Here is a 17,190-nt window from a genome sequence, read left to right as displayed (position 1 = left end):
ACAAAGGACATCACAGTGACTTTAGATTCTGTACTAAAACTTTTATCAGCTTATATTTGATAGCAAGGATTTCTTGCTACCGAACAAAATGCAAAATTATTTGACACAAGTACCAAGCTAATAACAGCCTCTGCTCTAGCCCAACCAATCTCCATGTTCCATATTTGCCATGTGAAAACCTTTAAGAATTTTCCCTTAGATTCATTGGAATGAACTATTTGAGTATACTACAGCAGGAGTATAAGCAATTGGACAGAAATTATTGCAGTTTTCTCAAGAAGGAAATGCTCATTAAGTAATCATCATCTTAGGGTTTGGTGCTGTGGTGTAGCAGGTAAAGCCGCCGCCTGCAGTGCCAGCATCCCATATGGGCACCAGTTCAAATCCCAACTGCTCCACTTCCATTCCAGCTCTGTGATATGGCCTGGGGAAAGCAGTAGAAGATGGTTTAAGTCCTTGGGCCCCTGCACCCATATTGGGGTCCTGGAAGAGCTCCTGGCTCCTGGCTTTGGATCGGCACAGCTCCAACCATTGCGGCCGACTGGGGAGTAAACAGGTGGATGGAAGATTTTCCTCTCTCTCTCTGCCTCTCCCTCTCTTTCTATGTAATTCTGACTTCTAAATAAATAAATAAATATATAATTCTTTAAAAAAAAGTAATCATCGGCTGGCGTCCTTGCTCAATAGGTGAATCCTCTGCCTGTGGCGCCGGCACCCCGGGTTCTAGTCCTGGTCGGTGTGCTGGATTCTTTCCTGATCGCTCCTCTTCCTGTCCAGCTCTCTATTATGGCCCGGGAGGGCAGTGGAGGATGGCCCAAGTGCTTGGGCCCTGCACCCACATGGGAGACCAGGAGAAGCACCTGGCTCCTGGATTCGGATCAGCACAGTGCACTGGCCACAGCGCGCCAGCCACAGCAGCCATTGAGGGTTGAACCAACGGAAAAGGAAGACCTTTCTCTCTATCTCTCTCTCTCACTGTCCACTCTGCCTGTCAAAAAAAAAAGTAATCATCTTTTTTAAAAAAATTTATTTAGTAAATATAAATTTCCAAAGTACAGTTTATGGATTACAATGGCTCCCCCCCCCCATAACTTCCCTCCCACCTGCAACCCTCCCATCTCCCACTCCCTCTCCCATTCCATTCACATCAAGATTCATTTTCAATTATCTTTATATACAGAAGATTGATTTAGTATATATTAAGTAAAGATTTCATCAGTTCGCACCCACACAGAACATAAAGTGTAAAATACTGTTTCAGTACTAGCTATAGCATTACTTCATATTGGACAACACATTAAGGACAGAGATCCCACATGAGGAGTAAGCACACAGTGATTCCTGTTGTTGACTTAACAATTTGACACTCTTGTTTATGGTGTCAGTAATCTCCCTAGGCTCTAGGCATGAGTTGCCAAGGCTATGGAAGCCTTTTGAGTTCGCTGATATCGATCTTATTCAGACAGGGTCATAGTCAAAGTGGAAGTTCTCTCCTCCCTTCAGAGAAAGGTACCTCCTTCTTTGGTGGCCCGTTCTTTCTACTGGGATCTCACTCGCAGAGATCTTTCATTTAGGGTTTGGTTTGGTTGTGTTTTTTTTGTTTTTTTTTTTGTTTTTTTTTTTTTTTGTTTTTTTGTTTTTTTGTTTTTTTTCGCCAGAGAGAGTGTTTTGGCTTTCCATGCCTAAAATATTCTCATGGGCTATTCAGCCATATCCGAATGCCTTAAGGGCTGATTCTGAGGCCCGAGTACTGTTTAGGACATCTGCCATTTTTTATTCTATCAGTTGGCATTAGCAAACGCTAGTCTTGTTTGTGTGATCCCTTTGACTCTTTGACCTATCAGTATGATCAATTGTGAACTGAAATTGATCACTTGGACTAGTGAGATGGCATTGGTACATTCCACCTTGATGGGATTGTATTGGAATCCCCTGGCACATTTCTAACTCCACCATTTGGGGCCTGCCGACCTACAAAATAATCATCATCTAAAAGGCCTCACTAAACATACAAAAATATACTCTAAATAGAAATAGACTTTTTAAAAAAAATCTCTGAAACTTCTTATAAAATTGAATTAATTGGATAAGAAACATTGTAGAACATGTCATTTTTTCATTGTGGTTAAGAAGAAACTGCATCTGTAGAATTTAAAAGAAGTCTTGATTAGGAATACCGTAAAATTAAAAAAAAAAAACACCTTAGTGGAAGTCAACAAATAAGTTAAATTAAAAAGGAAGCAGAGAATAGCAATTTGAAATTTAAAAATAAAAAGATTCTGTGAAATAACCCTGAAGATTTTTACTTAATGAAAAGGGAAAACTTTAAATAAAAAATTAAGAAGAGCTTTAATAGAAATCTGTTTCTATTAATGTGAATATGGCTACAGGTATAGGAAGAAAAAAATCCGTAAGTCATTGAAGAAATTGTAAGATAGTGAGAGTTTGGCCAAAATTTCACAAAACCTTGAGCCAAGAGAAACAAGGAAAAAAATTTATCCAAATTCTTTGGCATTTGCTAATCCTGGTGAAATGGATCTCTTTTTTTTCCTATATTTAAGGGGCAAACGCCAACCTTGGCATATCTAAGTAGAAAAATGCAATATTAGATTCATGGACTCAAATCCAGATCCACAAAGAATTATATACTCCTTATCAGAGTGTAACTCTTGGGCAGGAATTTGGTACAAAGGTTAAGAGACTGAATAAGATGTCCACAAACTCTTATCAATGAATTTACATGCTTGAATCAACTCTGCTCCTCTTTCTAACTTTCCTAGGATGCTATATGTACCCTAGGAGGCAGGCAGCAAGTAATGATTATAGTGGTTAGGTCCCTGATATGAAAGTGGGAAACTAGACTGAGTTTCCAGCTCCCAAATTCAGGGTGTTCCAGTGCAAACTGTAGTGGGCATTTGGCGAGTGAACTAATGGATTAAAGATTTTCTGTCTCTCTTTATGTGCATTTCATATAAATAAATATTGATAAAGAAGAACGTAGCTCTGGAAGAAAATAAGTCATCCCAGATGTGTAGGTGGGTGTTCAAGAAGGGCTGGAGGTAAGTTTTCTCAAAGCAACAATTTGCAGGTCATAGGCAGTCATGTGCTGAAGTGATGAGAAAAACTGGTTGGAATTTTTAAACCATCTCATTCAAGTTATCTAAGAGTTTCTCAAACAATTTTTAAAAGAGATTCATTATATATCTGGAAGGCAAAGTGAGGGAGAGAGAGAGAAAGAGGGAGAAGGATATGCCACCCACTGGTTCACTCCCCAAATGGCTGCAACAGCCAGGGTTGGGTCAGACTGAAGCCAGGAGCCTGGCACTCAGTCTAGGACTCCCAAGTGAGTAGCAGAGTCCTAACCACTTGGGCCACATTGTGTTTCTTTCCAGGACCAGATGCCTGCATTTCAGGTGGTAGCTTAGCCTACTGAGCCACAATGCTGACCCCCAACAAGAAAGCTTAAGTCAGTATCTTGAAGAAATTTGAAGTCCAAAAGGGAAGTATGATGTTAGATGTTGTTTTTCCCAACATGCTGACTGCTCACTCAAAGCTGTTACTGAGAAGATGAAAACCTAAGTAGAAGTCCTTTCCTTTCATGGGATTGGGTGTGCATAGACAACAATTGGGAATCACATCTGCCCATGAGTCAAGATTCTGGTAAAGAGCAAAGGCTTGGGGACCTAAAAGTTCACAACATATAATTAAGATTGAACTGAAGATAAACCAGAGTCAAGGCCAGTTGTGATAATTTCAAATGCTGATTGTACTAATTAGATTTGTCATCTGCCTCCCAGATGGAAACAATTCCTCTCTGGAGAAATTTTAACATCATCTAGTTCAAGATATGTCTAAAAATTTCACAAGCAATATTTAACTTACAAACACGAACCACTAGGTGTAACCAACTTTTAAGGAAAACAGCAACATAGAAAATAAAAGAGCCATACAACACACACAGACACACACACACACACAATACACACAAAACAAAGAACGATGATTGATTTTAGGAGACTTGAAATATTCCATGGAAATGTATATTATGAAAAACCTATGTGTGGATTTCAAAAATCTTTTGTAACAAAATAAACTTATCTTTGAATTCCATTTTCTGTGAACTTTTTGAAACGTTCCATAGCCAAGATTGTAAAACACAAAATGGAGACTTTGGGTACAGAAACAGAAATATATACACAAAAATTGCATAGATCTGTTACAAGTGCGTGAGGCAATCACTGAAGGACTGGGAATAAAGACACTAACCTAACTTTGGAAATTAGTGATGTTTGTAGGACTAAAATCACAGAGACTTTGCAGAAACACTGTTCTCTATACTTCTGTCATCTGCTCTGCACTGCACTCTGTGATGTTCACTGTACGCTGATAAATTTGTTCCCAAGTAGGGCACGGATGAACAAGTAGAAAACTCCTATAAATTCATCCTGAAATTGAACAATTAAGTCAATGGGTAGCAGCAGGCAGCCAGATTCTCAATGGTCGGACATGCTGTGACAGAGAGAAAAGGAATGGTTCATGTGGTCATGGCTAAGAGTTGGATGTGTAGTATTAATTCATGCTTCTTTAAGGTAGATATCTAATCTGTGATAAGCCATATTAGTCATATATGTCTTTGATATGCTGCAGTGAGAATGGTACGTTTCTTCTCTTGTCTTTCTTCCAAAATGCATAGCCCCAGTCCAGTTATATGGAAGTATTGCACCTGAGGGACATTCTACAAAATACCTGACTGGCAATTATCAGAATGTTAAATATAGGTCATCAAAAATGTACATTCTGAAAAACTGTCACTCTAAAGACAAATCTTAGAGACACAATGATTATAACAAAAAAGCACACAGTAGGAAATACTGAATTTAATATGAATTTAGTTAACAATGTATAAATATTGTTTCATTCATTATAGTAAATTTACCATTCTAAATTTAGGGGAATTACGGTGGAAAACACTGAGTAGGAGGTATATGGAAACTTATGTACTATCTCCGTAATATTTTAAGTTTACTTAAGAATACAATAAACATAAAACCATTCAAATTAGCACCCAAAATGAATATAATTCTTAGTATATATATATATATATATAAAATATATACAAAATCTAAATGGGAAAGATAACAAAATACCAATGAAAGAAATGAAACAACATAAATTAGAATGTGAATAGAATATATGAGAATATCATTTGATCACATATAAATGCCAAAAATATACTTATGTTGAACATTTCTTAACTGGCTAGAATTACAATTACAATCCTTTAAGTGATTAAATTATATGTACCAAAAATAGTTGTTTTCTTAAAAATTTTTTATTTATTTGAGAAGTATAATTACAGACAGTGAGAGGGAGAGACAGAGAGAAAGGTCTTCTATCTACTGGCTCACTCCCCAAATGGCCACAACCACTGGAGCTGCACCGATCCAAAGCCAAGAGCCAGGAGCTACTTCCTGGTCTTCCACGTGGGTGTGGGGGCCCAAGCTCTTGTGCCATCTTCTATTGCTTTCCCAGGCCTTGGCAGACAGCTGGATCAGAAGGGGTGCAGCCGGGACTTGAATGGGCACTACAGGTGGTGGATTAACCTACTGTACCACAGTGCTGGGCCCCCCAAAAAGTTTTAAACTCACTAAAACCAACAAACACAGTTAGATGTGAAAAGTCTTCTTCCAAAAATCAGGAATAAGGTAGCTATATTCACTTCCACCACAATTTAACAATATATTAGAAGTCATGGAGGCCGGCGCTGCAGCTCACTAGGTTAATCCTCCACCTTGCGGTGCTGGCACACCGGGTTCTAGTCCCGGTTAGGGCGCCAGATTCTGTCCCGGTTGCCCCTCTTCCAGGCCAGCTCTCTGCTGTGGCCAGGAAGTACAGTGGAGGATGGCCCAAGTTCTTGGGCCCTGCACCCCATGGGAGACCAGGATAAGTACCTGGCTCCTGCCATCGAATCAGCGCAGTGTGCCGGCCGCAGTGCGCCAGCTGCAGCGGCCATTGGAGGGTGAACCAACGGCAAAAGGAAGACCTTTCTCTCTGTCTCTCTCTCTCTCACTGTCCACTCTGCCTGTCAAAAAAATAAAAATAAAAAATAGAAGTCAGGGAAAATAAAGCAAGATACAATGGATGTATGAAGATGATTCATGGATGACAGTATTATATAAATACAATGTCTAAAGCACTACAGATAATCTGTGAAGTTTAAAACCGCAAGTGAGAGACCTGCACTGCAAACTGATAATGACTGAGTTTAATGCCCAACTTTGGTTCCTGACTCAGCTTCCTGGTAATACAAATCCTGGGAGGTGCTCTAATGGCTCAATAGTCAGATTCTTGCCACTTGTGGGATACATGGACTATGTTCCCAGCCCCTGGCATTGACGTGGGCCAATTCTGATTGCAGTGGGCATTTGGGGAATGAACTAATATAAGGTAGATCCCTCCCCACTTTTCTCTCTCTCTTTCTGTCTGCCTCCCCATCTGTCTCTTAAATAAAATACATAAGTAAAACTTTTAAAAATATTTATGTGAAGTCAGCAAGGATGCTGTAAGCAAAAGCAACAAAAAGAATGTTTTTCACATAGTTATCCTAATCACATGGACTGTGACACATCTTGAAATAGGAACATTGTGAGAGTGAAGAATAAATCAGATTTCATCAGAAAGGTGTTGTTAGGAGAAATTTTAATGGTATTACTTATTTGAGACTAAATATACATGGGTTGATACATTTTTTGCTCTGTTCTAATCTTTAATATTGAGGGAAATGTGCTCTTTTGTTTATTAGTTTCTTTTGGACATGAATCAAAGAACTAAAAATACCATTTTTGATTCCATAAAAAAGTACATGTACCAAGTAAACCTAATTTTTCTCTAATAAGTTTTAAAAATAAAACAAAAACTATTTTCAGAGGATAAAAATCCAAATTCATTTCATTTGAAATAAGAACCAGAGATACTTTTTCACTAACATTGCACATTTTTTTAAAAAAGGATATCAAATGCACTGATAATGTAAAGCAATGAAAATCCAAGAATTCTACTTGTAGAAAGAAATTTCATTATGTCTATGAAGACGATATCAAGTACCAAATATTCAGAAATTTCTCCTTTACACATATGGCCAAGCAAAACTCAGACAGCTCTGTATGAAGACATTCCCAGGTATTTATAGCACCATTAATTGCAGTGAAGAACAAAATTCCTGAACTAAACTTCATCAACAGAAAGATACTAACTCATAAAATTAGCATCATCTTACTATAAAAATACTAAAACTCTCTCTACATACCAGTACAGAGACATCCTAAAAGACTGAATTTAAGTAGCAGATGAGGAAACAAGCTATGCTATCATTCATAACAGTTTATATAAAAATATATACTTTGTTGGGATATGTTATACCGACTTTATTACATCCCCACACATTCTCTGACAGTGGGTGTGGAAATGCTTTGTGACTTGCTTTTAGCGAGTGGACAACGTATAGTTTCTAGATCTAGATAAGAGGACATTGTGTTTTCTAGTTGCTCTCATGGCCCACATAATCTAGAGGAAGCCAGCTGCCATGTCATAAAGACATTCAAGGTCACAGAAAGGTTCAAGTTTTGAAATATTGGTAAACTGCCATTTTCAACAGGATACCCATGTGAGTCCAAAAATAAATTTATCAAAAATGGGAACTCCATTAATATAATGAACTATATTAACAATTAAAGTTCAGTATGAGATAATTTAAAAATTGACAAGCTGGAATTAAAAGGCAGCTCTACTGCCCTAGTAATATTGGTGTACAGATTTAAAATGTGAAATTGTACATAAAAACAATAAAACTGAAAATTCAAGAATCTTAATTTCTCATTTTAAAATATTTAATGCTTATTTATTTGATAGGCAGAGAAACAGAGAGCTTGAGGTAGAGGAAAAAGAGAAAGAGAAAGAGAAAGAGAAAAAGAAGGGTCCCTAACCACTGTTTGACTGCCCCAAAAGCCTGCAATGTCCAGGACTGAGCTGAGTCAAAGCCAGAAGGGTAAAGTCAATTCAGATTCCCTAGGTGGGTGGCAGGAACCCAGGTACTTGAGACATCACCACTGCTTCTCAGGGTCTGCATTAGCATGAAGCTGGAGTCAGAAGCCATAGCCAGATTCAAGCCCTGGTACTTGATATGGGATGTGGGCATTTCAACTGGTATTTTAACTGCCAAGCCAAATTTCTGCCCTAATTTCTCATTTTTAAACAGAATTAAAGAAGTAGACAGATGAAATGGCTTCTTTGGGAGGCATTAGATTTAAATGAATTGAAAAGTTTGGTACATGTGTGAAATGTACATTAAAACTGTGCTTTATTTACTTTAACTATATGGTCTCTTCTTTCTGCTGAAAATCCAATATATGTGTGTTTGGACTGCACAAGTGTTAGAGAGCAGTGCTAAAAGGATTTTAATACAGCCTGGCACACTGCCTTACAGAAAAGCCACAGTGCTGCAATCGTTTGATTTATTTAGGAATTCCTGCATGGATGGACTTTGGCGTGGTTTGGAATATTTTGTTAGTGCAAATTGTGGGTTAGTAAACATCATTGCACACATACTTTTGCTTGGAAGTCCTGAAAAGGACTACTTTAGAAACTGTATTAAATTTTGATAGATTCTGCCAAAATGACCTCCCCAATAAATGCATCAAGTCATTCTTTCATTCAACTTTATGAAATACCAAATGTCTTTTTCAGCATTGTTTGTGACTGTTTATGTTTAGGTTTAGAATGGCTAGTTGAAAGTTGCACCTTATTTTTAAAATTGTTTTTGCCCAGATTCCTTCAAATATCAAAACTGGATTGATTTTAGCAATTTTTTATGTATTAGCAATTTAAATTTCTTTTATATATTACTTCTTTATACTGGAGCATTTTTATTGGTAGTTTATTTTTTCCTGATTAATTTATGGGAATTTCTTACATTTTAAAGATGTCAATACTCTTATTTATTATAAACGTTTACCCTAGCCATGTCATACACCTAATTTTGCTTTTGGCAATATGAAACTTTTAAATTTAATATAGCTATGTCAATCATTCAGTTATAGTTTTCATAGAAGCTTTGGATAAAATTAAGATGTGCTGACCTGGTGATGGCCTTCCTGACCAGAGTTTGTTTGAAGGGAGGCCATTTCTGCTACATTATCAGAGTCTTGGCAGCAAATCAGAACTAGAAGTTCGTAAGGTTCGAGGACTTGAAAGTTTGCTTTTCACTCTGGCCTCAGAATCAGCCCTAAAGGCATTCGGATCTGGCTGAAAAGCCCATGAGAGTATTTCAGGCATGGAAAGCCAACACACTCTGGCAAAAAGATCTCTGTGAGTGAGATCCCAGTGGAAAGAACAGGTCTTCAAAGAAGGAGGTACCTTTCTCTGAAGGGAGGAGAGAACCTCCACTTTGACTATGACCTTGTCTAAACAAGATAAGAATCGGAGAACTCAGAGGGCTTCCATAGCCTTGGAAACTCATGACTGGAGCATAGGGAGATTACTGATGCCATAGACAGGAGTGTCAATTGGTAAAGTCAACAACAGGAGTCACTGTGCACTTACTCCTCATGTAGGATCTCTGTCCTTAATGTGCTGTACATTGAGATTTAATGCTATAACGAGTACTCAAACAATATATTTCACTTTGTGTTTCTATGGGGGTGCAAACTGTTGAAATCTTTACTTAATGCATACTAAACTGATCTTCTGTAAAAAAAAAAAAAAAAAAGAAATTATCAACTCCCAACTTGACTCTCACTGGGATTAAACATGACAATAGGTCTGATCTGATTTCATCATCACTTAAAAAAAATCATCTATTATTTTTCACTTTATGTTTCTGTGTGGGAGCAAACTGTTGAAATCCTTACTTAATGTATACTAAGCTGATCTTCTGTATATAAAGAGAATCGAAAATGAATCTTGATGTGAATGGAAGGGGAGAGGGAGTGGGAGAGGGGAGGGTTGTGGGTGGGAGGGACGGTGTGGGGGGGAAGCCATTGTAATCCATGAGTCGTACTTTGGAAATTTATATTCATTAAATAAAAGTTAAAAAAAAAGTTTGCTTTTGTCAGAATTCCATTGCACCATTGAACTCCCACATCAGTGAAGAAGCTCTCTTAGGGTTGTCATAACAGGCAGCTGGGGAAGAGCTCCACAAAATGAAGAGAGCTAGTTCCTAATGGAGAGCTCTGGGATGGAAAGGACTCAATGAACAGGGACCGGAGCAGACAAATAGTAAATAAACAATGCTTATTTCTCAGTTGGCATAGGCAGGGATTTGTAAAGTCTGCATCTGATCAAAGTAACTATTCACTCTATTGACAAGACAGCAGAGTCCTTAAGACATAACTGTGGAAGCTAACATTTTAAACAATGTTTGCTTGATGTGTGGTTCATTTGGGTATGGGATGATGAAGTGGATATACCTTTGATAGTATTACTCTGTAATAGATATTGTAGATGTGGGGGCTGGCACTGTGGTATAGCAGGTAAAACTGCTGCCTTCAGTGCCAGCATCCCATATGGGCACTGGTTCGAGTCCTGGCTGCTCCACTTCCAATCTAGCTCTCTGCTATGGCCTGGGAAAGCACCTGCATGGGAGACCCAGAAGAAGCTCCTGGCTCCTGGCTTCGGATCGGCACAGCTCTGGTTGTTGCAGCCAACTGAGGAGCGAACCAATGGATGGAAGACCTCTCTCTCTCTCTCTCTCTCTCTCTCTCTCTCTCTCTGCCTCTCCTCTCTCTATGTCACTCAGACTTTCAAACAAATAAATAAATCTTTAAAAGAAGATATTGTAGATATGGGGGCTGGCATTGTGGCACAGCAGGTTGAGCCGCCACCTGCAACACCAGCATTCTATATCAGAGCACTGATTGGAGTCCTGGTTGCTCTGCTCCTTTTCTAGCTCCCTGCTAAGCATCCAGGAAGCACAAGATGGCCCAATGGGACTGTGTGGGAGACCAGATGGACTTCCAGATTCTGCTTTGGCCTGGCACAGCACTTGCCGTGGGTATTATTTGTTGGGGGGGTGGTGAACCAGTTGATGGAAATGTTCTCTCTCTCTCTCTCTCTCCAGCTTCTTCACTGCCTTTCAAAATAAATAAACCTAAAAAGAGAGCTCTAGATCATATGCTTTGGTTTGTGATACAGAACACTCTGCTCACTGTTCCTAAGTTACTCAGCTATTATTGTGCATTGCACTTTCAGATACATGTAATTCTGCCTGGGAAGTTTCATAAAAGTCTGGTAGGGATTTATAGCGTAATGGAAGGAGAAAAGACATTTTTGCAATAGTGAATTCTCCCTTACTGGAATATGGTCTCTCTAAGTTCACTGAGGTCCTTTTTTATGACTTGCAGGAAAGCTTCATAGTTTTCCTTCTTCACTCACACATGATGATTTTTTTGTTGTAATGTTAATTCTACAATGGTTTTCTATGTGTACTGAACTTTTTCCACAAGTTTTTCCTTCATATTTTCTGTTATAAATATGACACACTCATGAGAAAACTGTCTATGAGTATTAGTTTTCTTCCAAAAATTTTATGATCAATAATTGTACATATTCGCCTTGCGGCACCAGCACACCGGGTTCTAGTCCCGGTCAGGGCGCCGGATTCTGTCCCGGTTGCCCCTCTTCCAGGCCAGCTCTCTGCTATGGCCCGGGAGTGCAGTGGACGATGGACCAAGTGCTTGGGCCCTGCACCCCATGGGAGACCAGGTTCAGAAGCACCTGGCTCCTGGCTTTAGATCAGCATGGTGCACCGGCCGCAGCGCGCGGGCCGCGGCGGCCATTGGAGGGTGAACCAGCAGCAAAGGAAGACCTTTCTCTCTGTCTCTCTCTCTCACTGTCCACTCTGCCTATCAAAAAAAATATAATTGTACATATTTAGTGGCTATAGTGCCGCATTTCAATACACGCATACAATGTATATTGATCAAATTAAGGCAATCAAAATTTCTCCTTCATTGACATTACCACATGATGGGAGATTTAGAGTGACTTCCTTCCATTAGTTCATTAAATACATATACCAGATTAGTGTGAACTAGAGTCACCCACCATGCTGTGTAACACTAGCAAGTTACTGCTTCTATGTCACTCTGGTCCGGTACCATTAGCCAAACTCCCTCTCTTCCCCTCTGCCCTCCAAACATCTAGTGAATCAGTTTTAATGCTGGACACTTTGGTAAGTTCAGATAGGAAAGATTGATTTCTTCCATCCAGGAGATTCTGATTCAATAAACATCACTCGAGTAAACCAGCTTCATCCTAGAAATTTTCAGGTTAAAACAAAATCAAATGTTTATGATGAACTGCTACATTTTTCTCTCCAGTAAGATGAAGTATTTTATTTATTTATTCTGACTTACTCATGTTGAATGTCTTAATGTTTCTGGACTTATCTATGGAAATTTGGGACAGGCAGTTCAGTTTTCTTGGCCTTAGAGTCTTCTTGAATAACATTTCATAGGGTTAACTACATAACATCAACATATTTTTTTATCATGAAATGTTAATAATTTTATACTTCTTCAGATCACTGAGGCCACATATTTTTCAAGTGAAACCCAGATGAAATATGGAGAAATAAATTAAGATTACCATCTTGAACTTTTTATCCTGTGAGTCCTTAAATATGATAATATTTTGTTAATAATCTATTAAATCACAATTGTAATGTAGATTCATCTATGCTAAAATTTGGGATAAGTGGGCTAGGTTTAAATCAAACTCTATCTTGTGCCTCAGTTTCTTATCTACAAAATATGGGTAATACATAATTTCTCTATCAAAGGGATTTGTGGTATAATTCAATAATTTAATATGTTGATATTGATACACAGGGGTCTTCAAAATGTTTGTGGAAAATGTTTTATACGAGTACTATGTATGGACTTTAAACCTTCTGTACCAAATAAACCCACCTTTTAATTTCATTTTCTATAACTTTTTATATTACATGTACATACTTCTCAAAGGAGGTGAGCACATGTGAGTTCAATATACAGAACTTTTTATTTTCTTACATTAAATATACTTAAATACTTGTGATGTTAAGTTAAAATGGTTTAACATGAAACTATGCTCTTTCCAAAAATATTTGTTAGAAAAAGATTCTCCACAACAATGATTTATATTTATTTGATGATGAGAGCTGAACATTAAATTTATTGTTACTGAGCATCTTGGTTTCATTGAAGTATAAAAAATACAATATAGTTATATATGTAATTAGATCAGGAAATTACATGAATCAAATAAAAACCCTATCTTTTGGACCAGAAAAAAAGCAAGGGACACATAGGCAGCCTAGATCAGTTGCTGTCTAAAGAGAGGAGCCCTTTATGGTAGAACAGCAACTTAATATAGGTCCCTGAAGGAATCCCCAAGGAAGATCTTGCAAGAACAAAAAGGGGCCTGCAAACCTATCACCAGTGCTGTAAACTGAGAGCCTGGACTGGAATCTGAATAACCACCAAACACAGCAAAAACTCGCTTATCATGAGAATTCCTCCATATGTCTCAGATTTTCCTGAAAAAAATAAGAATTTGTGTAGTGCTGCACATCCTCCTAGTATTTGGAACTAGGGAATCTGTTAGCATTGAGTTCAATGTTAAAACATAGCCCAAGAGCATGTCAGCCTCAAGCCCAGAGAAGATCAAAGACATGGCTGCTGAGGCACAGGGTATTGTTGGTGAGGTTATGAAGTGAGCTCATTCTTACTGAAGCAGAGGCCAGAGCCACCTTAACATGAATCTTGATGAAATCTGAATGATCAACTTCTTCCCTTAGCTGCCAGATATCAGAAAGAGGTCATGTTGTCTGGGAAAAACCAAACAGCATTACACTTGAAAGGCCTCTCTTGTATACACAAAGCCCAATGTAAAATGAAACATTTCAAAAGGCAAGGAACAGAAAGATTGATCCTTTGATCTAGAAAATAAATCAACGAGTAGAAAGTAGCTACTATATAGGTTTTTATGAAATTCCAGTGGGGAAAAAAGAAAAAACAATAGATTTTTTAAAAATGTAGTTTCTTTTCCCTTATTCCTCCTGTTAACTGCAACTAAAGACCCTGAAAATTATACATAAATGAAATTATAGGACTGGAAAACATGGTGAAATTAAGAAGCGACATGGTGATAAGCTCCTTTGGTCTTCTCTTTATTAAACATGCCATTTTGGATATGAACCAGATTTGAATTTCTAAAGATGATGATAACTGGGAAACATTAACAAGTATAGTATAGGTATAGGCAAAGTCCCCAACAAAAGTTTATCTTTTTGCAAAAGAGGAAGAAAAGAGATGGCCTAGGAAGGCACAATGCTCTCAGATAATAGCTAGTCTTCTTCAGCTAAACACTCCAGAAACACCTTGGTTCCACTGTGACCTAATAACAGTTGTCACTTGGAAATCGCAGACTTCCATACTGGCTATGGTACAACATAGCCCCTGTGCCAGGCCAGGGTTGTGTTAGAGGAAGGCAAGTAAGGAGAACAGTTTCATCTCTGCCAGACCACAATGAGCCATCCTCCTCTGTGTCTAGGAGATTATGCTGCACCCTGGATCTCAGTCCCCACCCAGGGGTAAACCTCTCCCCGTCTCTGCTGGGATGGGAAGCCTAGCAAAACATCATGACTTTCACCATCCCCTACCATAGGAAGTTCATGCTTCACCCACCCACCCCTCCCATGTGTAGTCTGTGTGGGAGCAGCAATAAATCACTCTACCCTCTCCCAGCCAGGGAAGTATCAGTACAAACGGAAGCCAAAGGGAGAACCTGAACTTCCACCATGTCATGGCTGTAATGGTGTGCCACCTTCCTGCTTCACCTGTGAGAGTGATGTTAGATCAGTTAAAACAGGATATTAAACATTTAAGTTAAACATTTAAGTATGATTCAGCGATTCATGTTAGAACCCTAACATGTCCAGGTTTCAATTTTTGAAAATTCACCAACATCTAAGAAGCAGGAAGACTTTTAACAAAAGGAAAAAAAATGCAAATTGATAGATGTCGAAGGACACGGATATTAGAATTATCTGAAAAATATACTTTATTTATTTATTATGCTTTATTTATGCTTTTTATTTTATTTATTATGCTTTAACAAATAATCGTGAACATACTTGAAACAAAGGTAAAAATTGAATATCTCAGTAATATGTTTATATATGTCTAGTTGCATATGTATTATATGTATATATACATATATATGCATATACATGATATATATACATACATAACAAATAATCATGAACATACTTGAAACAAAGGTAGAAATTGAATATCTCAGTAATATATCTACATATATAACTGAGATATTCAAATTATATATAACTATTCAATTATATGTATATCTATTATATATGTATATAATATGTAAATGTAACACACACATATACTACATTATAATATATAATATTATATTAATAAATTATATATAATGTAATATATAATATATATGCATATATTACTGAGATATTCAATTACATCTATATAATTGTTCAATTATATGTATATATGTGTATATAGAATATATAGAATAGAATATATAGAATATATATTTTATATATTACCTAAAGAAGAACTAGCTTTCTCTATTGAATTCCTCCCAAAACCAGGTCCTCTTTCTACTGACAAGTGTCACTGTATTAAAATCTCTTTAGGTGGGTGTATTTCTAGAATTATTTTTAGTTAACCTAGATTATTTTGTGCCAATTATCTTAATTACTCTCCTTTTTATAGTCATAATGTCTACTAAGGAGAAAAAGAGACTTTTTTTCCTCTTCAGTTATATGTGAACTATTCTTACGTATTTGCTTTTCTGTGTAGTTTTAGAACTAGTTTTTCAAGATGTAAGCAAAATCTATAGATCTGAGAAGAACTGGTAACTTCAAAATCTGTGCTCATTAAATAAAACATTTCTTTGGAAAAAAACTTTTAGTCTTGGGGCCGGTAAAAGCAGCAGAAGATGGCCCAAGTTCTTGGGCCACTCTACCCATGTGGGAGACCTGGAAGAAGCTGATGGCTCTGGCTTTGCATCAGCTCTGCTCTGGCCATTGTAGTCACTTGGAAAGTGAACCACCGGATGGAATAGCTCTTTCTGTGTCTTTCTCCCTCCCTCTCTCTCTGTAACTCTGCCTCTTAAATAAATAATTTTTTAAAAAATATTTAATCTTGTTTTCTAAGAGCATAGCATATCTAGCTCTCCAGTATTTTCTGTAAAATTTATTTGAAACAAAACAATGCATTTTAGATATTTACTTTTGTAAAGATTTCTTTATTTGCAAGGCATAGTGGGGGGGGAGAGATCTTCCATTTGCTGGTTCAGTCACCCAATGGCCGCAACAACCAGGGCTGTGACAGGCTGATGCCAAGAGCCAGGAACTCCATCCAGGCCTCCCATCTAGGTGGCAGTGACCCATGTACTTGGGCCACCTTCTGCTGCTTTCCCAAGTGCATCACCAGGGAGTCTGATTGGAAATTGGAGCAGCTGGCACTCAGACTGGTGCTCATATGGATGCCAGGGTCACAGGTGGTGTCTTAACCCACTGTGCCATGATGTTGGTCTCCATCTCTCCAGTTATTAATGTCTTCAAGAAAGTCTTATAATTTCCCACACCAAGAAGTTGCATATCTTTGCTACTGTATATTCATTCAAAATCTACATATAGGCATATGATATTCAAGCTACAAAAATCAAGGGCAATGAGAAAATCTTTAGAGTTCTCCCTCTCCCTAGAGTCTGATCTTTTTGAGGAACAAAGATAAGAATTAAAGAGAAGTTGTCATCAGAATCCACGTAAGCAAAAAACCCTGCCAACCTTTAAATATATACCCAATGAAATGCATAAAAAACAAAGGGAAATAGAAGTATTTCGCAAACAAATAATAATCAAGTGAACTCATCAGCAGCATTTCTGCATTCTAAGAAATGTCAAAAGCAGCTCATTAAAGTGCATAAAAACGATACATGTCAGAAAGTCACCAATGTGTAAAGAAAAGATCATTGCAAAATGAAGGAATAGAAGTAAAATAGCATTGTTTATCCTCTATTTGCATAGCTTATGCAACATTTTGGAGAAAATATGTGCTGGACAGCCACAGATTTTAAGATACGTTTATCCTAACAAATCATAATTAG

The 17,190-nt window shown here is 37.7% G+C and overlaps 1 long non-coding RNA gene across 1 annotated transcript in view; it reads left to right on the top strand.

The window, feature by feature from the left end:
* The window catches only part of LOC138849018 (uncharacterized), a 33,814-nt gene extending 22,655 nt beyond the window's left edge, over positions 1-11,159 (top strand). Inside the window, exon 2 of the long non-coding RNA XR_016230895.1 lies at positions 10,943-11,159. This is a non-coding gene — a long non-coding RNA (uncharacterized LOC138849018). The remainder of the gene's footprint in view (positions 1-10,942) is intronic.
* The last annotated feature ends 6,031 nt before the right edge of the window (positions 11,160-17,190 follow it).

Source organism: Oryctolagus cuniculus, chromosome 3, assembly GCF_051225735.1.
Source record: "Oryctolagus cuniculus isolate XC-2025 breed Fujian yellow rabbit chromosome 3, ASM5122573v1, whole genome shotgun sequence".
Lineage (NCBI taxonomy): Eukaryota > Metazoa > Chordata > Mammalia > Lagomorpha > Leporidae > Oryctolagus > Oryctolagus cuniculus.
This window is presented reverse-complemented; position numbering and strand designations above follow the sequence as displayed.